The 26,320-nt window shown below is 33.7% G+C and overlaps 1 long non-coding RNA gene across 1 annotated transcript in view; it reads right to left on the bottom strand.

Moving 5' to 3' along the window:
* The window catches only part of LOC109027689 (uncharacterized), a 49,875-nt gene extending 24,359 nt beyond the window's left edge, over positions 1 to 25,516 (bottom strand). The window contains exons 1-3 of the long non-coding RNA XR_002006713.3: positions 25,414 to 25,516; positions 24,454 to 24,528; positions 6,787 to 6,954 (exon numbers count right to left, since the gene is read on the bottom strand). This is a non-coding gene — a long non-coding RNA (uncharacterized lncRNA). The remainder of the gene's footprint in view (positions 1 to 6,786; positions 6,955 to 24,453; positions 24,529 to 25,413) is intronic.
* Positions 25,517 to 26,320: the final 804 nt, after the last annotated feature.

Genomic DNA, 26,320 nt, shown 5'->3' with positions numbered 1-26,320 from the left:
ATATAGCACTATGACTTTGTAGATGAGTCACCAGGAATAGCATCGGAAGGCTTTGGCATCTTAAAGAAGCCAAAGATAGACTTTGGTTAATTTAGACGACATTGCTAGATTAGGTTTCAGAGGTTAACATAGACTTCCATTGGAATAGACATGGACAAGCCTTTGGAATGCAGCCCTATGAATGAACTCAAGTAATAACAGTAGAATAATTATTCAGCCAACCCACAGAATTTTAAGAGATAAAACAGCGTTGTTTGAAGCCACTGTGTTTTGAGGTGGTTTGTTATGCAGCACCAGAAAACAGATACAGGAGGCATGCAGATCTGGAGTTGGGTGAAGAATTAGAAATACAACTAAGAATTTATTAGCATAGGGACATCCATGTGTATATTACATCAAGAGGACCAACAACTGAATCGGGCATAGTCCTTGTGCTCAAGGGATTCAATCAGGGAAATAAAATTATTAAAGAAAAATGGTTTAAAAATACATAAGAGGAGCATATTCCCTGATGCTGAGAACAGGGTAGATGCTGAACTAATGACACTATTTCTGAACTAATACAGGAAAGATGTGAAAGAGTTGGTCAGGAGAAGAATAGAGGAGGCAGAAGACATGCTATGTGCAAAGGCTCAGGGGAGAAGAAAGTTTTGCATTGGGAGATGTATATTTGGACTAAAATATAGAACATACAATGGGGAATAGTACCTTTTCAGTCTACAAAGATAAACAAGAGCCACATTTTAAAAAGAATTGTGTGTCAGTTTAAAGAACTTGGATTTTACTTTGGGGGAAAATAGAAAGTTAGCAAAGAATTATAGGTGGTATCACCTATATATAGATAGCAAAAAACTGTGGGAATATGATCCTGTATGTACATTAGTAAAATTACTTTCAGTGAAGAGAAAATTGTGAAGGAATTCTGAAAGGAAGGGATCAAGTGAGAACGTTGGTGCAAAAATCTAGAAGAGGGGTGCTATGGTTTGGATGTTGTTTGTTCCCACCAAATCTCATGTTGAAATTGATCCCCAGTGTGGTGGTGTTGGGAGGTGGGGCCTAGTGGGAGATACTGGGGTCATTGGGGTAGATCTCTCATGCATGGCTTGGTGCCTTCTGTGTGTGAGCTGTCCCTCCCATGAGACTGCATTGGTTTTGAGGGAATGGATTAGTTTCCAGAGGGTGGGTTGTTGTAAAGCCAGGATGCCACTCAGATTTTGTTCCTCTTTACACACACCTGCTTCCCTTTTGACTTTCTCTGCCATGATTTGATGCAGCATAAAAGCCCTCAGCAGATGCCAAGCAGATGCTGGTGTCATACCTCTTGCACAGCCTCCATAGGCATGAGCCAAACTAACCTCTTTTCTTTATGAATAGCCTAACCTCAGGTATTCCTTCACAGCAACACAAAACACACTGACAAGAGCTTATAAGGATGTGACATGAGATAGTAATCATGGACATGAGATAAACATACCAAGGATTTAAAATCTATAGAATTTGGTGAATGACTGGAAGCAGAAGGTGTGATAGAAGGAGTCAGTAAGGCATGCCTGTCACAGAGTTTTCTGAAGGGTAGATGGCAGCAAGGCTACCATACATGATGGTGTTTATGATGTCCTGCAAAATAGTAGATGATGACTGGGGGCGAGAGTAGCTGAGGACTACATACCTTAGTGCTTGACTGCATCTGCTCCGGAGGGAGCTGTTTTACATAATTTACACAGAGGTTATATTAGAGGCAGGTTTTTGGAGAAAATATTCTGTGTAGATTTGAATAATTCAATTTAAAATATTTAAGAATATGTCTATAAAGTAGATATATTGGTCTGAAGTTAAGTCATAGTGTTTGAGCTTTGCGTGTGTGTGTATATATACATATTTATGTAATTGAGATCATCAGAATATATATTTTAATTGTAGTTAATGGATACATAGATGGGTTTGTAGTCAAGGGATAAATGCAAGGTAAACTGTGTAGAATATGGATAGAAGAAAACCTAAGTAGACCTGAATAACACAAATAGGTACAGAATAAACGGAGGAAAAATTTAGGAGGAAGAAGAGGAGGGAAGGAAGAAGAGATATATGGGGAAAACTAGCAGAGTATATAGTGCCATAAGTATTAAAAAAAGAGCATGTTTAAAAAACTAAAGAGTGGTTTTCACCTCTAAATTTTAAAGAGAGGTTATATATAAGATGAAGACTTAAATATGGCATTGTTTTTAACAATAAAAATATTGCTATGTATGGTGGCATGTCTTGTTGAAGTGACCTGTCGCAACTCTGTTCAAAAATAAATGGAAAGTGTAGGAGTAAGAAAAATGTAGAGAACTCTAAAAATATTTAACCCGTTAGATGAAATGCCAGATGTTCTATAAAATGTCAAAAAAAAAAAAGACAGTAAAAGAAAAGAGACATAGGGCAAGAGTGAATTTTGTTAAGATAGGGAAGGCTTATAAGATCAGTTGAAAGTTATTGAAAATAATCGGGAGAGAAGAATAGAAAATATAGGAAAAGGGGATAATCAGTGTAGAAAGAAATATGAGGAGTGGGGATATGGAACTCAACCAAACTGAAAGGAATGAAAGTAGACAAAGGAAGGCATGAATCTTCTTTTGCAACAGAAGAGTAAAAAGAAGGAATTCATTGCAAAGAACTAACTATAGGAAATAGCCTAAGGAATTTCCCTCTTGATTGCTTATAATTTTCCTCAAATTTGTAAGCTGATTTTATCTGCTAAGAGAAAAAGGTTTCAGGTGAATAAGAGATTTGAGACTGGAGAAATTCTATCATAACCAGCTTGGCAAATTAAAGAGAGATCTAACTAGAGAAATATTGAAGAACTACCAAAAAGCATTTAGGGCCAAGCAGAATCTAGAGTGCAGAAGCTGGCTCATGTGATTTTTTTTTCCAACAGTATTCATAAGCTTAGGCACATCAATAATTGGGTCTCAAATTGGAGTTTTCATGGGTAAAGGTTACAGAAGAAGTACAGGACAAATTATCTGAAGATATTGTCCAGGAAGGGTTGAAAGATGGATTATACTGCCAGATTCAGAAGTAAAGAGAAGTGGTAATGACAGAGAGCAAAAGAATAAATCAATGGATTGTTGACTTCAGAGATGAAGCATCTATCCCTTGACTACAATTAAAATGTAGAGATGATAAAATGCATAGTAAGGATAACTGAATAAAAGAATTGAAAAAGCATTAGGAGTGGGATTCTAAAATTAAGAACATGAAGTAATATTGTTCTGGGTGCTGATGAAGTTCTGACTGCAGCCATGGGAGTGTATGGATGGAAGTAAATTTTCAAGTCACAGAGCTTTAAGTAAGCTTTACACCAAATAAAGTAAAGGACCTGAGAATTTGGAGGGCTGGATAGGCCAAAACCTGAGTATCAAAGAATCCTAAAAGATGGCGGCCGGATCTGAGACAGGGAGAAACACTGTGAGTGATATATTCAAGTCCTTAGGACTCAACGGAGAGTGATTAGTACGGTTTGGTAAGGAGCCAAATATCCTGAGCTTCAATTGAGCAAGGGAGTTTCCAAAGAGGATCGGGGCAATGGTCAAGAATCAGCTCTGCGGAGTGAAAAGAATGCCGACTTCCCACTTCCTGACCCAGAGATATGAGATGTGTGGGAGAATGAATAACATGAGTTTGAGGCATGCTGCGGTCATCCCATAGGACAGCAAATTTCAGTTAAAGCCGAGAGGTAGGGAAATGTCACAAAATAGGTTGAGAAAGTAAGGGATTTTATTTGTCTATTTATTTACCATATAAAAGCCATGACCATTTCACAGGACACCACTGAAAGGCACGAGAACGTAAGAAGCTTGAGAGGTTAGTTTAGGGGGCACATATTTTCCATATAATCAGATTCAGATATTTCTATACTATTAGGTAAGTGTTATGTAAAGAGGATGGGAGGTTCATCTGGGAGTCAGGCCAAGGTTTGCAGTATCACTTCTAGCAGAGGACAAATAGGAAAAAAATAAAAAAAATAAAAAAAAAAAGCCCTGGGTCAGAATGGCAGGCAATCAGCCGTCTGAGACGATGGGCCTTATTGCAGTCTAACTATCAGAAATCAGCAACTCTCCTACTAAAGGAAGGTTTCCAGTATCTGACCCTAGTCAGAAGGAAACAGTTGTTCAGATTTTACTCAAAATTTGAGGTTTTGAGCACAGTCCTGTAGACTGAGAGAAAAGGGAGCAGGTGAATCAACAGAAGTTGGAATTGATTTCTGTGGAAAAGAGTGAGCTTGTTCTATGTGTGTGGAATTGTGTTCAGCCACTGGTAAATCATTCAAGTGAGGTGACACTGGGTGGTGAGTAAGATATCAAATTCTTTTTGTTTTAAAAGCCATTTTCTTAAATTTATAAAAATCACGTCCAGCAATATTTTGACATTTTCTGAGAATGCCACACAAATAAACACACACACATTTTTAGAAATATCTGAAATGTAAATAAAACAGCTATGCTACCTTATATCTCATTTCAGAATTAACATCTAATTAAAATTATATATAACTGTAGAAATCATACACTGAGTAAAAAACATCATAGTAAGGAAATAGGTTGATCCTATGTCAGAGGACATCAGAAACATCATTTGCCTTTGCAATTTAGCATTGGTTGGATTCTTAATTGTGAAAACAAATACTTTTGTGTGTGTTTTTTTTTTTTTTTTAATGCGAGACACTGTCCCACTTTTTTATTGAACCTACTGAGAGTCTACCATCCAGCCACCTGGTTAGGCACAGGGTGATGTGAGGAGTACGATGTATTTTCTGCCTTCACGGACTAATGTATTAATACTTCTTCTTGGGAAAAATTCCACTCCACAGTCAGTTCTCAAGCACTGACAATATCAGGGTTGGTAGTCAGCAGACCAGGATTTGTTTTGGAGAAAACTAATGGAGAACTTCACCATCTTTCGCTGTGTTCACAGATCGAACTCGGTTGATGCAACTATCCATCCTAAAGTGTCATCTCTCACTACCGTGGGCACTGCAATTCCCCACAAGCACTTTGGAAGAAAACAGGCAAAGTCAACCTAAAATTGGCTCTAGAATTTTGGCTAGGGGTTCTTTTAAAAGGGGGCACAATCTTAGCATTTAATTAGTTAATTTTTAATGTAATTTCAAACAATTAGATTATGAGCCAAGGATGGTAAACAATGCAAGGTAAACAGAGCTACCATATCGTGATTTTATTTAGTGATACTTATCTAGTTTTTAAGCCACATGGATGTAAAACTTAATAAATGATATTATTTATTTTGTTTATCTTCACTGTACCAAAACTAAAACATTTTAAAACAAAAAATAAGAATTATTTTTCTTGAAATTAGTACAAACATATCTGTCTTCACTCTATTATCTTTTTTGCCATAAAGGAACAATTTTTGGTCAACCTTTTCAGAGCTTGAATTTAGGTCTATTAAGAAATAACTTTGAAATGTGATGATGCTTAAATTAATTTTTTGAAATTCAGTGATGGGGTAGAACTAGGTCAGGAAATTGAAATTTTTCCAATGGTATGAGACCTAGGAGACACGGTGATTCACTTTATTATTTAAACCAAGGTTAATTTTTAGTTTTTAGTTCACTTTATTTATTTAAGCCAAGGTTAATTTTTAGTTTTTATTGTTTGAATGCACTAGAAAGTTAAGTTTGCACAGGGATTGTTTTAAAATAAATAAAAGAGCTATGCTAACCCACAGATGAGCTTTGTTGGTAGTATCCCTGTATTTTCATATAAATGTTTGAAATGTTATCATTGTTATAAAGCAAAATTATCTCTTCCTATTCTAATATTATTATCATATATTTCAGGCATGTATTGGAAAACAAGTGTAAGAGAGGATATAAGAAAATCCTATAGATAATGCATTTGCTTGATTGATTTACATAATCACTGTGTTTCAGAATAACTGCTTATGGAATAATGGGAAGTTTTATAAAATGCTGGCCTTGCATATATCTTAGAATGCCAATTTAATAAAGTATGTTTACATGCATTATATACATAGATAGATGATAGATAGATAATGGATATATCCTCTTTCCTATTTTTCAAAGAATATCTTTTTTCCTAAAAAGAATGAGATGACTCTCATGTCATTTTTATGAATAAAAATTTTATGTTTTCAGGAAACAACACTTGTGACAATGTTGTGATATCACAAATATGGGGCAAGGCGGGAATGGGAAGCCCCCCGAGAAATTGTGTTGAATTTATGTGACTATCTGCAGCAAATTTTGACCAAGAAATCTAAGGTACCACTTGGGTTCAACAAAATAATTTTCTTCAAAGTCTAAACTTTTTAAATATGTTCTCACTCATATGTGGAAGCTAAAAAACAGTGATCTCATGGAAGTAATAAGTAGAACACAGAATACTAGAGACTGGGAGGGATAGGAGGAAGGGAAGGAAGGATAGGGAGAGACTTGTTAAAAGCTACAAAATTACAGCTAGGCGGATAAGTTCTGGTGTTATGCACTGGTACTAAGCACTGTAGTATGACTATAGTTAACAATAATATATAGTTTCAAAAAGCTAGAAGGAGGATATTGAATATTCCAGACACAAAGAAGTGATAAAGGTGTGAGATGATAGATATGCGAATTATTCTGATCTGATCACTATACATTATATGTGTGGAAACAACATTATGTACCCCATAAATATGTACAATTATTATCTGTCCATTTTAAGAGTAAAATTAAAAAGTAATAACTATAAAGCAAATAAAAATATAAATGTCACAATTACTTACTTGCATCGATGACAAAATCTTATGTTTTATTCAGAAAACGGTAGACATCTCCCTTTCCAGCCACATCTTTATCATAAGCACGACTTAGTTGTGTTCCAGGGAGCATATTTTCAGGCAAATTCACTGGGTTAATTAAAATCTGAATTTCTGTCTTAATGTGTGAAAACACTGAAGAGATAACACAGAAAGACTTAATATCAAGAAAAATATAAAAATGAACAATTTTATCAATATCAATATTTTATAAATATTTCCATTTATTTGTCTTGATACGTTTCAAGCTGAAACTGGAGTAAAAAGTTTCATCTAAAACTGAGTAAGTTTTTTTTCTTTAACATATCAATATTGTTTTTCAGTGATGAACTGTGTAGAACAAACTCGCAGGAAAGTACAAGTTTAGATCCCAGCTTTAATATATCTTTAGTTTATTCCTTTGTTCAACATGAATTTAACAATTATCATCCAGAATGGTTATTTCATAAGCAAATTTTGCTAATTTCTTCCTTCAGTTTATTGACCATTTCAGTGAAATCATTTCACATGCTCACATAAGCTATATTTTTAAATATGAAGTTTGTTGTATTACAATTTAAAATGCTAATTGAAAAAAATCAAGGAAAAGACCTCTCTTTTTTAATTTGCTTAATTATTTTCATTGCTTTTGTTTTTATTAGAAAGAAAAGATCTGTTTTTGGTTTAGTTGTGAGTCATTGTAAATTACATTATGCTGTACCTCTGTAGTGGAAAACAGAAATAGGCATATTCTGAAACTCATTCCCAGAATATGTAATATGACTAAAGGGAAATAATATATATAAGAAATATCTAAAACAATAACTTAAATGTTAAAAATATTAATAAACTGATAAATAATATTTTTGACTTTTTGTTATATAATAAATATTTTTACATAGCAAATTACTCTACAAAAAGAAGACCCTTACAAAAAAAAAAAATACCAAAAGTAGAATCCTGTCTAAAATAATCCAAGATTAAGAGTTGAGTTTTTTGTTCATTATTTAATATCACTTTCTCTCTCTCTCACACACACACCAATACACACACACAAACAAAAGAATGAAAATGAGAAAGAAATATTCAATGAATTAAAAGGATCTCAGCAGGGATTCAAATTCCGTAACTAACAATTAAACTTAATTTCCTTAAAAACGAATGAAATATCAAATTTGTATAAACCTGTGCATATTAAAAAAGTCTTGACGATGTTCATATTTAGACCAGCTCCCCATTTGCCCTTAGCAACGTCTACAAACATGTGCATGGCTTTGGCTATTAATACAAATTCAATCTTTACACAAATTAAGCCAACAAGTCACTACGTTGTTACTCAATATTGAAGTCAATAGTTTTATTCTATTTAATTGAGTGATTATGCACATAGGTCATATTTCAGCTTCTGTGTCTCTTTCCCGTTTGTACCTGGTGAGAAGATTATCAGCAAGGCTAGGATCATTATATATCAACAATTTAAAACGTAAGTCTTTAGAGTTGACGTGGAGTAACCTATGGATAATTTTTGGCAAGTAGTTCAGGTGATTTAATTTTTAATCCCTGTTTACCTAATAGAAGCTGTTCTGCAAGTAGAATAAAGAATTATTTTTAATATGACTGCATAAATATTTGCAAACCCTGAGATGATTCAGTATTATTTCTGAGTGCGACTAGTTGTATACTCACCGCTCTACTGTTGGCTGAGTAACTCCAAAGTTAAGCAAGACCCACTCTTAGGTAATTTGTAACCTAGCAAAGATAATGGCTGGATAAAAATGCCTATACCGCAACAGAGTGGGTAACATGTTTCAGTAAAATAACACGAAAGTTCAGAAGAGTAAGGAAACACTTCCAAAAGAGGACGAAAAGGAGAAACCTTCAAAGAAGTGGTGGCTTTTCAAAAATGAGGCTTTGATGCTTTGAAGCACCAAAGTCTTGAGAACAGCATCCTATTAGAAAAATAGTTTTCAGCCTGTTTCTCTCAATATATGTGCATTTCTATATTCATAAATTATTTAAATGCACCACAGCATGGTATATTTTATATGCTCATGAAATACACATGAAAACTAGAATAAATGCAAAAGAATGATATAAATGTGGAAAATATTGTATTACATTATGTTATACCTATCACATCATATTATATTGCAAATGATATAAATATACTACAGTAAATGTTTTTCTATTTCTAGAATGTTACTAATAACATTTTAGATAGTACTTATTACTATATTATTATATTATTAATTTTCATGAGATGACAAAGATAAATCAAATCATTTTAAAACTCATTTTATTCATTAATCATACAATAAATGTTAAATATTAAACATACATGTATTTGTATAATAAAGTACTTAATATTTATTTCATAATACTTGGAGTGGAAAAAATTAATATGCTTTATTCTTGTTGAAAACATGATTTTGCATTATATGATATTACATGTTCATAGCAAAGATCAAAGTTCAGTTTATGTTCATACTCAGAGGCTCTTAAAGATGCAAAGGATCCCAAACATCCCTCACAAATATATGTATAAGTAAATAGGAGTGCATCATTTTATACTTAATAAATCATAAACTCATTTTTCGGTTTTATCTATCAACACTGAAAAGTATTGAATATAGCCAGCTGTAAAATATTCTTCATCCTTGATGTCAATCCGATTTTATTTCAAATCAATTGGATAGTATTTCATTTTACATTTTTACTACTGACATTTTTTATGTGGAAGATTTTTACACTGATTAGAAAATTCTGTTTTCCAGTACAAGTAGGCAAATAAGTGTTTGCGTAGGTGACACAACTGTAGTGGTCTCAAGTCTAGAATGATGGAAACATTTTCAAATAAGCCTCTCCATACTATGAGTTTCTTTCAGATGACAATTGCTTTCTTATTCATCAGTAAATGCCAGAATTATCTTTATGGGACTGATAAAGTACTTATTATTGTCTTTCATGAAGCAATTGTATATTATAAAATATTTTAAATAAATTTCATAGTCTTTATTGTATTATTAAATTGTATTTTTAATAATAAATTAATAAAGTTGGAAAACTTGACCTTTTCTAACAGAAAAATATGTAGCTCATCCTTAAATTTGACAATTCTATAAACACGATGCCAGGGAATCACAAATAAATATGTAGGGTACAAAATATTTTTATTATTATGCCTGATCTCTTTATAACACTGTATGATTCTTAGGGATCTTGGTTTTGTTTTGTTTCCCAAGTATAAATACTTCTGATTTTATTAAAGAAAGTATAAAACATTGAATTCTACATCTTTAAACACTAGTGTTTTAATAATCAGTCGAATCAGTTTGGTCTCTTCATAGCGCCGGTATGTCCAATACTTCTCCGACTAAGTTTTTCTTCATTGGTGGTAAATCAAGTCTGCATTCCGAATTGTGGTTTTCTTCTGGCTTTTTAATAAAATTATCTATCGCTGCTTTCGCTTTTGTTTGCATTGCCTTGCCGCTAAAATTTTTGAGTAATGATTCTAATCGTTCTTGTATTGTTTAGATTGCGGTGTTTGTTGTACTTTGTATATTCTTTATTTTTGACCCACCGCGCGCGACCCATCACAACACCGACAAAGTGGTTCCTCAAAGCAAAACACTGCGGCGGTTCCCGGTAACCAGCAGCCACCGCCTCCTGGAGCCTATAGGGGCCTCTCCAGCCGCCACCTCAGCCGTCCCTATGTCCCTCAGGACCTCTTCGATTCACCTCCTCCGCCGGCCTCCTCTCCGGTGCCCGGGACACTGTCGAGCCTCACCAGCTAGCAACGACCCATGTAGAGGCCTGGGAGGCTTCTCCTTGGAGAGACTTTGTTCCAAGAATAGGCGCGTCCTTCTTCGTTCCCGTCCGGCTCTGCACCATCTGACGGTGCCGTTGTAAGACTAGAGTGCGATCTGTGTTTGATGACTGCTTTCCACTTCTGGCTTAAATTTTCACATCTTTTCTGTAATAAACTTTATTATGAATATTGCAAATGAATGTATTTCATATATGATGCTATTTCTATAAGTAGTTCTTAAACTCTTCGTTTGCTTGCATTAATTCTGGGCAAACAACCATTATATAAAAATTACCCTTCAATTTTCCCCCATGAATTATAAATTATATTTTCTTTCCAGTAGTCACTTTTTGATGAGACCACGTTTTGCTTAGCGAATGTTTCCTTTAGTAGTTCAAAGTGATTCTTTAAGTTTTTCATTATTAAAATAGAATATTGCAGATATCGTAATCTAAGACATGTTTAAAAACCTGAACTTTCATTCAAACATAGAGCAAATTTTTCACTCTAAATTATTAATTCTAATCAATTTCTTTATATCCGTAACATTTCTTTACATCTTACAAAAATGTGATAACAAGCAATACATTTTACTTTGTCTTTTATTTCACATAATCTCTTTTAGCCAATTTCCACTGTAGGAAGAAAATTTATTACCTCAGTCAAATGTGAACTTCTGTCTTTTGCTATTTATTTATTGCTGAATTGGTAAAATTTTGTCAGATTCAAAACGTACACATTATTTATAACATTGCTAAAATATTGTATAATTTTGACTTCATGTTCTGGGTGCTAAATTTTAACATTTTGCCACCTGGGATGTATTCGTGCTACCATGAGCAAAAAATCTCCAGTGAAAATGTACATTACAGTTAAAATTCATTATTAACAATAGTGCATGTAAATATTTACTGCAACGATTTCTTCTGAATAATTCTGAATGTTGTTTGGCTGACTTCTGGGTAGATCAATTTTTAGCTCCTAACCCTAGAGGTAAGCATGCCCAGTGTCATTTATTTGCCCCAACTACCTCCGCGCAAACCTTTTTATCCTCATTCTGGCCTCATTGAATTTAAATTTCTTTTTTATTTAGTGAAGAGAGATTTAGTTTAAACAAGATTATATAATACATAAATCCAGTTCAACTGCATTTATATGAAGTCTAAATGATTGCAATATGCTGAACATGAACAAGCGTGGGAGAATTTCTTTGTCCGTGCAGAACTCCTACCCTGCCTTCTACTTGTGAATGTTTGACATGAGAACGCCATAAGAATGCCAATACCTACTTAAATATTAAAGCTTAGTTTTTTTCTTGTATTTGAGATTTTAAAAGAATAAATGTAAATAGAAGTTCTAATATTTCCTTCTAGCACCAAAATAGATCATTTAACACATTGCCTTGTGTATAAGAATCACATTTTGGAAAATGCTGATTGATTTAATGTTTATGAACTATTGCACCAGTAAATATTTGCTAATTTATTCATTTATGAATATATATATTCATATAATAAATGGAAGATGAAAAGGGGGAAACGAGGCATTGGTGGAGACGGTAGCACGACCAAAAGTAGGATAGCAGGAAAATATTTGTTGTTTAATAAAATTCACAGGCGGTTTTCGTTATTCGTTTTTGAGAAAGGCTGCAACATGACCACAGATGCATTTCAGAAAGATTCACATGGAAGGACACTGAGGGTTGATTAGCAAGATGAGAAAATGGAGGAGCAAATAGTAGATTTATAACTTTCTATGTGAGAGGTAATGGGTACCAAAAACGAGATGTTGTCAGGAACATATAAAGATACTTAAACACTTTATACTTGTAAAACAATCTCTGGCATGTGAAATATATACTTATATCATAAATAATCATATATACATATAAAGTACTTGCTTTATATAGTATTGCAGTACTATAAAAATGCCTGTGTAAGCTGAAATTGTGTAAATCAATATTAATAATCCATAGGAAAAATCATAATTGTTACAGTATTTTCAAAAAATTTGTCAAAACATAAAAATTTTATTATAGCTTAGAAATTGATAGAGGTGATAGAAATAGTATAACAAATATTTAGTTGATACACTGTAAATGAGAATTAAAATGTTTTATTTCTTTGTTAAGAAGGATATTTCAGGAGTAGTTTAAACAGTGCTTGCTGTCCGCTATGGAGCAAGGATCTTTTCTGGGCCTTAGCAAATTATCCTGTTCCTTTCTAGGTTTGGATCAGCTTCCCACATTGTATTATTTGCCCTTTCAGTGTTGTAAAATATCTTTGAGATTTCCTTTAATGTGAAGTTCTTTGACAATGTCATTTCCTCCAGGACATCATCATCCTTTGAAGCACAACCGCTTACTTAATTTTGGTTAATGTCACCTTCACTAAGTTCTTCTGGCTGCATACCTGTTGTTTCTCAAATAGTGGCAGTGCCAATATTCCCACGATCAGGGATTTTTTTTACCTGTTAACTCCATTTATGTTAACTTAGAATCCTGAAAAGTTATTTTCACAGTGTGGCAAATGTTCTGCAATACTTCATGAATATTACTCAGTTTACTTTCTGAATGTCCTCATGATTTCTAATGCTTGCTTTAAGTCATATTTATCCAAAGATGAGCTAAGGTTAATTGCTTGATCTCCAGTTGTAGTGTCAATGGCTTGTCTGAAAATTCATCTAAAGTTATAGGCTCTAAAAGTTGAAATAATTCCTTGGTCTGTCCACTGACTGACTTAATAAAGTTGCATTTGGTGATAAAATACAAATTTTTACATCATAACCTTAAGAAATTCAGGGTGACCTGGAGCATTATCCAGCCATAATAGTTCGTTAAAAGTTAAATTATTTTGGCAACAGTATCTCTCTACTGCTTAGAAAAAGAAGGGTATATATGATTCAAGGAGTCACAGTGCTAGAAAAATATACTTAATCATACTCATCCTTCAACTGTGGCATCACAAACTACCAAAGAGTGATAGCTTCTATACTTTGATAAAAATAAATTCCACATAGTCTTATTAAACATATGATAAAATAAAATAATCTTCCATATGGCAGTGGAATAGAACTTAGCTTAGATTACCCAGGTCAAGTTCTCAGAAATGTTTGCATTTCAAGAATTCCATGGGATTTCCAGTGTGTAAAGTAGAAATGGTGGGATAAGCTCTCCTTCCTGGACAAAGATCAGGTAGACTTAATGTCCCTTATAAAACATTGGCGTTCCCTAAGCCCAAAATTCCTCTTCTCTAACCCAACCCATGGCATGTGCAAGCATCACTTGGCCCTCTGCCTTACTTTTTAGGATTTGGGACTGAAGGAACCAGTGTGAATGCTGGCACTCTGGCTTCTGCAATTTCTGTGAATAATAATAATAATGTCCTGTGTATCTGACCCCAAAGTCTTATGTCTTGTACCAGTATACATGAACCTGTGGGAAATCAACCTCTCAGCTTGCAAGTAAGGCAAAATTTCAGACCCTTCACATTTCTTGCCACAAGAAACTCATTATTTTTCTAGTCACCAAAACATATTTTGTGAATGCATAAACCAGCCCCAGGTCAAAACCTGTAGAAGAGAAATCATTTCAGATGTGTGCTATGCCTTAATGGCAGAATGCTACAAACTCCAAAGTCTTACACATTTTCAGGGAAGTGGTAAAGCATCACACTTGCAATCAAAGGTACCAGATTTTTTTTAAAAAGCTATTTTATCTATAGTTTAACTTCCCCTGGAAATCTTTTTTTTTCATTTATAATATGTGGAAAGTTATAATAACTACCTCAGAGCTGTTATGAATATATGAGGTAATGCATAGAACGAACTAGCACAATACAGGATATATGAGAAACACTCAACAAATATTTTATATTACTTTAGAGTTACTTAGGATACCTCATTAAATAACTCAAAGTCTAGGATGGAATTTTGTAGACCCTCATATTGAATACCCCCATGGGATTGTGATTTGAATATTTTCGGAAGTAACCTATCCTATTCTGAGTTCTGTTCTCCATCAACACTAGCAGTAAGATTCCTATGTAATGTTATAAAGCTTTCCCTGAAGAATTAAAGCATCTTTACACATATATATACAGGGACCTCTTATGAATGGTTGGTAACTGGAGATGGTTGCCAGCATGGTGCAATCCATCCTCCATATCCACCATCAAATAGTTGTAAATTCAACCTGATTATGTCATTTTTATACTAAAACTTTCTTCCTACAGAAGAGAGAGTCCAAACCACTTCGCATGCAGTATTTTACATTTTACTCATTTCTTCTTTTCCCCCTAATGTACCATACATTCAGTGAATTCAATGCTTTTTCATATTCTCTTCCATACTTCCATTACAGATATGATTCTATGCCCAGAAATGCATCTCTCTCATTACTTTCTTGTGAAACTTTACAAATTCTTTAGGAGCCAGATCAAATGTCACTTCCTTAGTGAAGGCATTCATGACTTCCCCGGGATACTTAGACATTCCCTCCCTCTACTATTACCCAAAAGTGTTCTGTGTACTCTCCTATGGCATTTATTCTATGGAGTGTGACACTCTGTTTACATGAATTTTTCCCTATTTGTCTAGCTTCTGTTGGTGTTTCCAGTGCTGAGGACAAGAAAAGGCTTGTTATATATCTAATTGGCCTTTGAATGAATGAATAAACAAGATTTTGTCTATCATATTCTGGATTAAGTTCTGTCACGAGTTTTACTCCCTTTGAGTCTTAAGCATGTATATTCTCTTAGAATCTAATACTAAAATCCCAAGCTCTTTGTCAAGTATGTTCCACCAGACACACTGCTGTCCCAAGTTCTTGGAAATGACCATTCTCTCTGCCTGGAAAATTCTTCCCTTAGATGTTCATATGTCTTGGGTCATCACCTCCTTCTAATTTTTGCTCAATTATCATTTTCTCATTGAAATTTACCCGCATCATCTGATTTAAGTAGGAACTCCTCTTTTTTTCCCATTCCTTTTTCCCTATCTTATTTTCTTCCATAGAATTTATCATCCTTTAACATACTATGCAATTGCTTAAATTATAATATCTGTTGTCTATGTACACTCACTACTATGTCAACAGTTTTAGGGAAGGTTTCAGGGAAGGGTTGTAGTAGTTTTTTTTTTTTTTCTTCAAGGAGGCATTTTCAGTAACTGGAAGAATGTCAGTTTCAATCATTATTGGGAAGAATAACCGTAAGGGACAAACTATGGCAAAGATTTTGCATCACATTCTTTCTGAATTCAGTCTCCTATAAAACCTGGCTCAGAGAAAAGTGTAAGGATTTGATTTATGATATTGAAATAAATTTTGGAATGCCTCTAACACAGATTTCATAGTTCTACATAGGACCAGACAGATAGATTTAGAGATTTGTATGTTTATATAATAGGTGTGTTTGTATGTATGTGAGATATATATGAGGGAACTTCAAAAAGTTTATGGAAAACTGGAATTAAAATACTAAAAATAAAAATATAAACTTTACTTGTCAACATAAGCTTCATCAAGTTCCAGATACTTTTGGAAGCAATAATACCAGCCATTTAGTCCATCTGTAAGGAACTGAGAATTTAACCATGTCAGTGCAATCTTTTTTACATTATTAACTGAGGAAAAAAAATGAGTGCCCTTTACAGATTTTTAAGAATAGGAAACAGAAATAAGTCAGAGGAGCCAAGTCAGAACTGTAAGGTAGATGACTAATGATTTGTTATCAAAATTCTCACAAAATTGCTCTTGTTTGAAGAGAGGTATGAGAAGGAGCATTGTAGTGGTGAAGAAGGACTCCCTGGTGAAGTTTCCCGGGGAATTCTTCGCTAAAGCTTCAGCTAACTTTCTCAAAACACTCTCATAACAAGCAGATGTTACTGTTCTGTGGCCCTCCAGGAAGTCAATAAGCAGAATGCCTTGAGCGTCCCCCAAAAATTCTTGCATGACCTTTGCTGTTGACTGATCTGCTTTTGCTTTGACTGGACCACTGCCACCTCTTGGTAGCCATTGTTTTTATTGTTCTTTGTCTTCGGTTCACTGGTAAAGCTATATTTTATCTCCTATTACTACTCTTTGAAGAAATGCTTCTTGATCCCAATTTTAAAAAATTTTCATTAAAAGCTCTGTTCTTGTCTGCAGCAGATCCAGGCACAACAGTTTTAGCACCTATTAGTGAAAGTTTTACTCAGTTTTAATTTTTCCACAAAATGTGTGGTAAACAAATTGAGATGTCTATGGTATTGGCTATTGTTTGTGCTATTAATCATCAGTCCTCTTCAGTTAGGTCATGGACAAGATTACTTTTTTTCTTATAATTTGATGTGGATAGTCTGCCACTTTGGGCTTCATTTTCAACATCATCTCATCACTTCTTAAAATGAGTTACCATTTGCAAACTGCTGATTTCTTTGGGGCATTGTCCCTATAAATTTTTGGAAAGCATCAATGATTTCACAATTCTTACACTAAAACTTCACCATATATTTGATGTTTTTGCTTTAATTTTGGTAGAATTCACACTGCTCTTATAGGGGCTCTTTTCAAACTGATGTATTATCTTTTTCGGTGCCTTAAACTAGGTCCTGTTCAGGTATATTATAGCAAATTAGCATGCAATTATTTTGATGCAAAAATATTTTGAAATCCATGCATTGATTTGTCATAATATACAGTTTCCATGAACTTTTTGAAGACCCCTCCTGTGTGTGTGTGTGTGTGTGTGTGTGTGTGTGTGTGTGTCAGAACTGTCAGACACTTTTGTAAGCAATGAAACCAGCCATTTAGTCCATCCCTAAAGAACTGAGAGTCCTAGGAATCTAACCATGTCAGTGTAGTCTTTTTCACATTATTAACTGAGGAAAAAATGAGTGCCCTTTACAGATTTTTAAGATTAGGAAACAAAAAGAAGCCAGGGCAGCCAAATCAGAACTGTGTATGTGCGCATATATATATAAATTTGTACGCTTATACCAAGTATTGCAAGTATTAACATCTCTATTTAACATTATAAAAATGAAATATAAGTAAGTAATATATCCATTCAAACATTAAGTCATAAAACAATATTTTTCCCTTTCATTGATTATTTGTTAGCTCCTTCTAAAATATAGCCTAGTTATAAAATAGCCATAGATTTTTAAAGCATCTTTGAATGTCAAGAGCTAAGATAAACAACAGAAGGGCATGCTAAAAACAGTCAATTAATTTGTATTTTCTGGTGAAGCAGGAAAGAACAGAGGAGAGAAGGGGAGGGAAAGGAGATGCCTGGCCCTATTACTCATCCTGAGTCACTGATTGCGTGCCTGAAAAAGTACAGACCTTTCATGGGGAACTCAAGCTCTTTTGAACCAAAGGCTTAAGTAACCCTTGGAGAAAATGGTAGTTTATGCTTTCTGAATTATTATATAATCTTATTACTGGGGCAAATTCCCATTCATTATATGAATTCTTTTGTATAAGATATCAAACTAACAGATATAGAAAGTTTAATAAGAAACATTGTATTTCTCCCAGTTGATATGTTTATTTAGGACCACAGTATTTTAGCAGTGCTATAAGACCGTTCAGGTATTTGCTTATTATTTGGTTGGTCAGTGGGTTTCAATAACTTTTTATTCTAAAATGCCCCCAAACACTTAAAAGAAGCGAAACTTTAAAAAATTGCTGCTAATTTACCTCTAATGAAAAAAGGTATCCAGTTTGAAAAGCACTGTTTTTGGTTTTGTTTTTCCCTAATAGAGTGTTTATGTTGACAGATGAGGAATGAAGGGGAAAATTGAGGGTAAATGAGTTTTTTTCTCTTTTTGCTTTCTTAAAATGTTCTTTTCAAGGTTTAATAATGTATGCAGTTTGGAAAAGTAGTCAGGCCTTGAATTCTTAGTTATCAAGCAGTATATGGATCACACCCAATCAATCTGTCGCAAAATGAAAATTGAACAAAGTTTTGCTGAAATTGAAGTAGGCAGTTTTAAAGGATCAAAGTTAATTATACTCGTCCCTCAAATTCCCAAGGTTATGATAACAAAATAACTCATCAATACTCTTACAAATTAGGCCTGAACATATGAACACAATCTTTGTCAATTTGGTGTCTCTGTAATGCGTAATGAATCTAGTAGAACATGAGGCAAGGTGGCATTGTTTGGAGATGGAAAAAAGAATTATAACAGTCACTTCTAACATTCTCATTTGCACATTAAAAAATCAAGACTACAAGGAAGGTGTGTTGGACATTTCACTCCATTCTTGGAGAACTCAATTTATATATATGGTTTGATGGGGAACAGAACAGGAAGACGGCTAGCCTCTTAGCAGCTCTATTATTTATAGCTTCTCCAAACCTCTCACTTGTCTTATTTTTAAAATGAAGATAAAATCAATTTCCTCACAGGTTTTTAAATAATTTACCTATATATAAATATAAACCTATTTACATATTTTATACTATATGTTTATATTTTAAAATTATTCATATTTGTGTATATATATGACATAGACAACAGGCATATGACACCCTTGGCTCAGAACTATTGAAAATTTTAAACCCCATTGTCTTTCTCTGCATTGTGAGTGAAAACTGCCTCTTTATCTTCCTTTTTATCATCTTAATCTTGCTCTTTGGAGTTACCTTTAAAAAGCTTCATTGCAATTATTTTCATTGTTTTGTGAATTTGAAAAGGAATATCACAGTTTTACTTAATTGTTCATTTGTTCTATTCTCTAGGTTAAATATTACTAAGCCTGTAATTCTTTTTTAGCTGATATAATCTCAGATGCCCTCCAAAATATATGCATGTTTTTGAAAGGCATATCTGTAAATTTCTTAAATGCAATGTCCCAAACTGTACTTGGTTATTTTGCAAATGGAAGTTGATTGCTTCAGAGTAGTATATAATCCTCTTGAGGTATACATTATACTTACATGATAACAGGGTAAGATAGCATTGACCTTTTATTTTCTACTAACTTTTGTTTGGATACTTCTGTAAGAAAGACAAAATGGCTACTAATAATCATATTCAGAGATACTTAGGTTTGAGTCCTAGCTACAGTCACAAAACCTAAAATGTATCTCATAATGTCTATTATATTATTTGAATAAATGTTGACTTTAAGTCTCATTGTTCTCTTTTGTAAAATAGGTATATAGGTTGTGCTAAGTATGGTGTCTGGCACATAGTACACACATTATGTGTGATATTAGCAGGAAATTATCATTTCTTAATTTCATTTTCAACATTATAAAGTATTCTAAGAAGCCACGTCTTACAGCTAATTTGCCTTTTTCCTTCTTGAAAAGGAACTCATCTTGATAAGCATAGTTTTAAAATACTCCCTTTCTTTTCAGTCAAGGGAATTTTAACCAGTGAAGCCTTTTCCTTGAAGATGGGGAAATCCATAATACACAGGAGATGTCTTTGATCAAACTCAATATTTTCTGCCTTGGCCATCATATATATTAAGATGGCATGCTAACTTTTCTCCAAATGGCATTAACTTTACTTAATCCTTGTTCTTGCAGATTCAAATCCAAGATAGCAGCTCACCCTACTTACTCCCTTTACCTTCTTGAGAATCCTCTAAGACAAAATAAATATATAATAAAGCCTCTTATTTTAGTAAAATATAATTTATACCTATCTATATTTATTGCTATCTGAGTTGTCACATTTCCACATCACAAGTACTACTTGTCTCTGACATAGTTTTGTGATCAAATCTTCGTCATATCCTGTAGCTCACCTTTCAACTCGTCCTTTTAAATGGCTGACACATTTACATTAATACCATACAGCCTACCGTATATTTCTATTTTCCTTCTCCTTAAAACTTCACCAAAATTTTCCCCACCATCCTATAGCTTTTTATATATGTGGATATTTTCTTGATACCAAATATAGTTATATTTGATTTTTTTGTGAGAAAATCCACCCTTTCTTTTAAATATTACAGGCACAAGCCCAGTATGACTAGTGTTAGTTATTTTCTGATTTCATATTTTTCCAATGAGTATTTACAGAAACTTGTAGATGTCTGAAACATACTTTCTGTCAATTACTGCTGTGATTATTGGTAAGATGACCATCTACTCTATCCTGGCATAATTACCAAGTGTTCTTTCACTCTCAAAATGACTGTTTTGAAGGGTGAATTATACAGTTTCTCTTATTGGAAATATAAGTCTGCTTAGAAATGTTATATCATATTGATAAAACTATTAAAAACAATATAAACTGAAGATGTTTTCAATCATATATATCTAAGATTTCAAGGCTAATTGTTGACATTGTATTTATACTCTGATTTTAAAAAGAGTTCAATTACATATTAATTTTAGTACAAACATTCTAAGGCAAGCAGCCATCAGACCCATTTGCTAATATGTTAATGAGGAAGTGCATACATGTATATTGGTTGCACTGTGACAATTCTCACAGTATACGAGGATGATTATTAGGGTGTCTATGCATTTCAAGATGTATTTGGGGAAAATAGCCAAACATATACATATGAATAATATGCTAATAATGTGATCATATGATCAATGTTCATATTTAGCAATATAATGTGTTCTATAAGATATTCTCATAAATCTATATATTTTGGTTTTCCACTAGTCCCAATAACATCTTCTGCTCAAGCAGTATAGAACGTTTAGATTTTTTTTTTTAACTTCTTCCTATTGTTCTAAACCACCTAGGTTATGTATACTGCACTTTCTGTGTCTTTTTCCTTTGGCAACTCCCACTCATCATTAAATACCATCCCCAGATGGAGTTAATTATTCCTTCCATTATCACTGCACTCCCTTCAAAAGCATTTTAATTGCCTGTTGATGTATTTCTTTCCTATCTCAAATTATGAGCACCTTGAAAGCAGAGATCATTCATTTTCATCATCATATTGTATGTCTTGCATACAATATGGAATTCAGTTAATAATGGAATAATATGTGAATGTATGAATTACATGAATGAATGAGTGAATAAATGAAAGTGTGAGTGACTTACTAAATGTATAATGGTTATGAAATTTAGAGTACAACCAAACGCGAAGAATGCAGCCTTTTTATTTCCTACTTATAAAAATAATTGAGTGTCAGCCAGGCGCGGTGGCTCACACCTGTAATCCCAGCACTTTAGGAGGCCAAGGCGGGCAGATCACCTGAGGTCGGGTGTTCGAGACCAGCCTGACCAACATGGAGAAACCCTGTCTCTACGAAAAATACAAAATTAGCTGGGCGTGGTGGCGCATGCCTGTAATCCCAGCTACTCAGGAGGTTGAGCCAGGAGAATCACTTGAACCCAGGGGGCAGAAGTTGCACTGAGCCAAGATCATGCCATTGCACTCCAGCCTGTGCAACAAGAGCGAAACTCCATCTCGACAATAATAATAATAATAATAATAATAATAAGGTGTCAAATGAGACCATATTTGGGTATTACAGATTAGAAATCCATTTTCCTTCCAAGAAAAAAGTGAGCAAAATGATAATAATTAAAATCAGAAGTTTTCACATAAAAATTCAAATTCCTAGCTTCCCTTGGAAAATCATAAGATTTGGCAATACATAGTATGCATTCCTAAATGACAACCATTGGCTCGAGTTAAACAGTAGCTGCTTCTTTGAGTACACAGTCCCCATCCCTATATTCTATACAGGATGTCTCATTTATTATTCGTGTATAAATTTGCCACCCAGGATTCAGTGAGTACTATTAAAGCACTAACGTGGGATTGTTTTAAGTTAAACATCACCAATTTCAGTAAAAATGAGTGACAGACATTTTAGTGAGGAGAAAAGGAATGGAGAAATATGTAAAACTGAGGCATATTTAATGAAAATAATGTAAAAGGCCTTGTCTGAAACTTAAAGGAAGCAAAATAGTGCAATGTTTAAGAGCCTGAATTTTAGATTTGGAGAACTGATCTAGAATTTTGCTAGATTGGACAAACTGCTTAACTTCATAGAGGTTAAGTTCCCTCATTAGAGAAATAGAAGCAATAATAATTATAATAGTTTAGATCTACCTCTTAGATTTGTTGCAAGGATTAAATATAACCATATATATGCAGGCTTGGTTGAGTGTAAAGGTTTTAGACATGCCTAGACATGCTCAGACATTTATGATAGCCTAAGACAATTCTTATCCTAAGACAAGTCAAAGACATATATAGAGAAGGGCTACAGGAAGAAGGTGAAGGAGAAGGGGGAAGGTTTCCGAGAGAGAAGCATCAATGCCTGGAGCCACATCTAACAGCTTCATCCACATTTTGCAACAGTACTTAGTGTAAACTGGACATCCCAAGGGCCTATGCTGTCTTCCCTTCAAATGTGCATATTCTGTTTAGACACAGCAGTATCTTGCAGATGATTCATTGGGAGATGGTAGGTTTCATTGGAAGTGGTACAATAAAAAGGAGAGATAGTGATACCCAGAAGCTGCCTAGCAGACAAAAGGTAGTACGACAATAGCAAGTGTCTTTCATGAGTGCCAGTGAGACACTTTCAGAAACATGTCTGAGGGTTACTTTATTAGGCAGCTAATATCCCTTGTGATAAGAAGAGGCAAAGGTCAGTAACATTTGTAAAATAGCTACTATGACATTATCTGACAATTGCATTATATAGGTAACAAAATACAAAGTGTGGCGTTTTAATATTTGAAGAATTTTCTATGTATTCAGAATCCTCTGTGTAGCAGAGGTAACTTTGCATTCACCAACACCCATATCCTACCCATATCCTATTCTTCCTGATTCACGGCTACATCTGAGTCCTTTATGTGTGGTTAGTGAATGTGGAAGTGCTGTATACAATTCCAGGCCTGTCACCTAAAAACCTCCAGAATGAGCCTATTAACACTCTGTGATGATCAGACACAGAACAATCTTTAGTGATCTTTGAGCCCTACTTGCTGGGAGAGCCACACAATTTAAAGAACTTGGGTCCCTAAATGACAATGCTGAAAACTACTCATCAAACAGTAACATCTGCAATAGGCTTGAGTGAAAAACAAACGTCTGTTGTGTTAAGCCACTGGTATTTGGGGGTTACTTACCATAACAAATAAATGTGGTCACCCAAATATTCTGAAATACCATCTCTTCAGGTCATTTCAGTTATCTGAGTCTATGTAAATAAGAAAAAAATAACAGCCAGAGCTAGCTGAAATCAGAAACCACAAGCAGTCTTTGTTCACAAGTAAGTAGTTATTTGATCTGTCCCACAACCATCACTATTTCCAATTTTGCATTGTCTACCTGAGAACCATCAAAAGCACGTCTGTCCTACTCTGTTCCCCATCTGGAAGAAAGTAGACATGTTCAAACTTCCATAGCCATTTCTGCAGTATTGTTAAAAAATCAGTACACACTCACAAACCTGTACTTTTCTTCCTAAAATAGGGTGTTGACCTCAAACAAAAACAGGTTTAGGCTACATCTACATGGGTGACCATGTGTGGCATAAAATAGATTTTCCAGCATGCGTTTATTTGGCAATGACTTAAAAGTGCAACCAGATGTTTTCATAGAGAACAGCTCTTTTAGCCACAAATGTTTCCAATTTAAATGCATTTGTTTTGACTCTATTTTGCTGCAGATGGAAAACATCCATTTTCTTTCTTTCCATTGGGGATAGACAGTGAACGTTGGCAAATCTCATAGAGAATGATTACCAATGTAGACAAAACTTCGGTGAGAGCTGAATCTCCAGGAGAAAATTTTTAAAAGACAAGTTTGCATTTTAAACAGGTTGGCTCTTTTAAGACCATTTTCCCCCTCTAATTTGTACCATAAGTCTTAAACATCTGTATGTGTTTGATCCTAGGGAACTTACCTTACTTTTAAGTGATAAGTCAAACAGATCTATTCAGAATGACAGCATAGCTTCTGGGCATGCCATTGATAGTTACTGCAAACAGATATTTCAGATTTTCTTATCAAAATGTGAATTATGTAGGTGTGCTTTACTAAATTTTCTTGCAATTGGCAGGTTGAAATATTACAGGAGTTGTAAATGTCTTTATAAAAATAACAGAAAAGTTTTTCTTATTTTTTCAAAAACAAACTAATGTGTACGTGACAGAGTATAAAATGATCTTGGCAAGAGTATAGATTTCTGTTTTAAGAAGCTGGGAGTTATATTTTAACTCATGAAATGTAATGTTTTCTTTAACCAAATTATCCTTAACATTTGTTGTTTTAGTTTAACTCTATGATTTCTGAGAAGCTTTTGAAAACAAGAAGATATTTTAAAATTTTATTTCCTGTTTTAGACATTTAAATGAGTAAAAAAGGTCCAAATACTGTTTTGAGCAGTAAAAGTATTGTTTTTCCCCTGGAAGAGTAAAATCTCTGTCAGCCAGACTATAATACTTTCACAGACTGAGCACTGTGATACACATATGTTATTTTAAATATATAGACCCTGTAAGAAGGAGCTGGAAATGCTAAAATGAATATTAATTTTTGCAGTAGTAATTAGACTGATGCAAGAACAATTGTCTGTTTTTCTCCTATGTCTTCCCACTTGCAAGTATTTCAGTTAAGATGTCATTCTTTGTGGAAAGTATTTACATATATGTTTTCTTAGTTTTTCCTTCTAGATAATATTAACTTTTGTTAGATATCTTTTGATTACTTTATCTGTCACAGATATTCCAATGAATTTTCAATAAATTAAAGTTCATCTTTTAAAAAACCACTTCACCCACTCTTCAAACTACATTAACGAGTTAAGTGTTCACCACCTACTACATAGTCACTTTGGCCTCATTATACAGGATATTGTTCTTACCAATGATTATCTGTTGAGGGAAATCTGGGTTTCTCCTAGACCCCACTTAAAGAGAGGAACACTGTGAGATCTTGGCCCTGTTGCAAAACCTCTCCAGTCATTCTCCCAGTTTGTTATCACTGGGGAAATAACTTATTTTGCCAGACTGCAGAGCTGGACAGGGTTCTAAGAATGTAAAGTAGTCATAGACTGTTTAAATGATCCATTGGAATTGACTGTTGGCTGGCAGAAGTTATTGAAGTTATCTGGAAAAGGAAAAAGCCATGGTTCTCCAATTTTCTCCTAATAGTACTATGTTGTTTAATTTGTAAATTATAATGATAAATAGCAAATATTTTCACTTTACTATTATCTCAATCTGAAATACTATATATGATGTGAGTTTCTAATGGGAGAATAAAAGAGAAGACTATCTCTGTATTCTACTTGGGCTACATAATTCATGCTACATTTAATTTTTAAAAATTCTACAGCTCTATATTTTTTTCTAAGTAGTTTAGCATTTTAAAATTATAAAGCATTTTCAGTAGGAACATTTTATACTATCATAAAACATAATTCTTTCTTTTTAAATTTGTTGATATTATATTATGCTTTTATATGCATTTTTACATTACATTATGCTTAAAAGCATAGTTTTTGTGTTTTATTTAAATTAAATGTCTCAATATACCCTTGCCTCTTTTAAAATACTATTGAAGGTTTCTAACGTGTAAAGAAAGACACGCTCTCCTGCCTACACAGCTTGACACTTAGTTTGTCAACTTAATATATGAGAAAAGTGTAAACAGAATATGGAAATAATCACCATAAAATTTTTATTGTTTTTAACTATTATTTGGAAATAAAATCAAATTTCTAAAATTATATTAACAAATTAAATATTTACAATTATTTTTCCAAGTAT

This window comes from Gorilla gorilla, chromosome 6 (assembly GCF_029281585.2).
Source record: "Gorilla gorilla gorilla isolate KB3781 chromosome 6, NHGRI_mGorGor1-v2.1_pri, whole genome shotgun sequence".
NCBI classification, from domain to species: Eukaryota; Metazoa; Chordata; class Mammalia; order Primates; family Hominidae; genus Gorilla; species Gorilla gorilla.
This window is presented reverse-complemented; position numbering and strand designations above follow the sequence as displayed.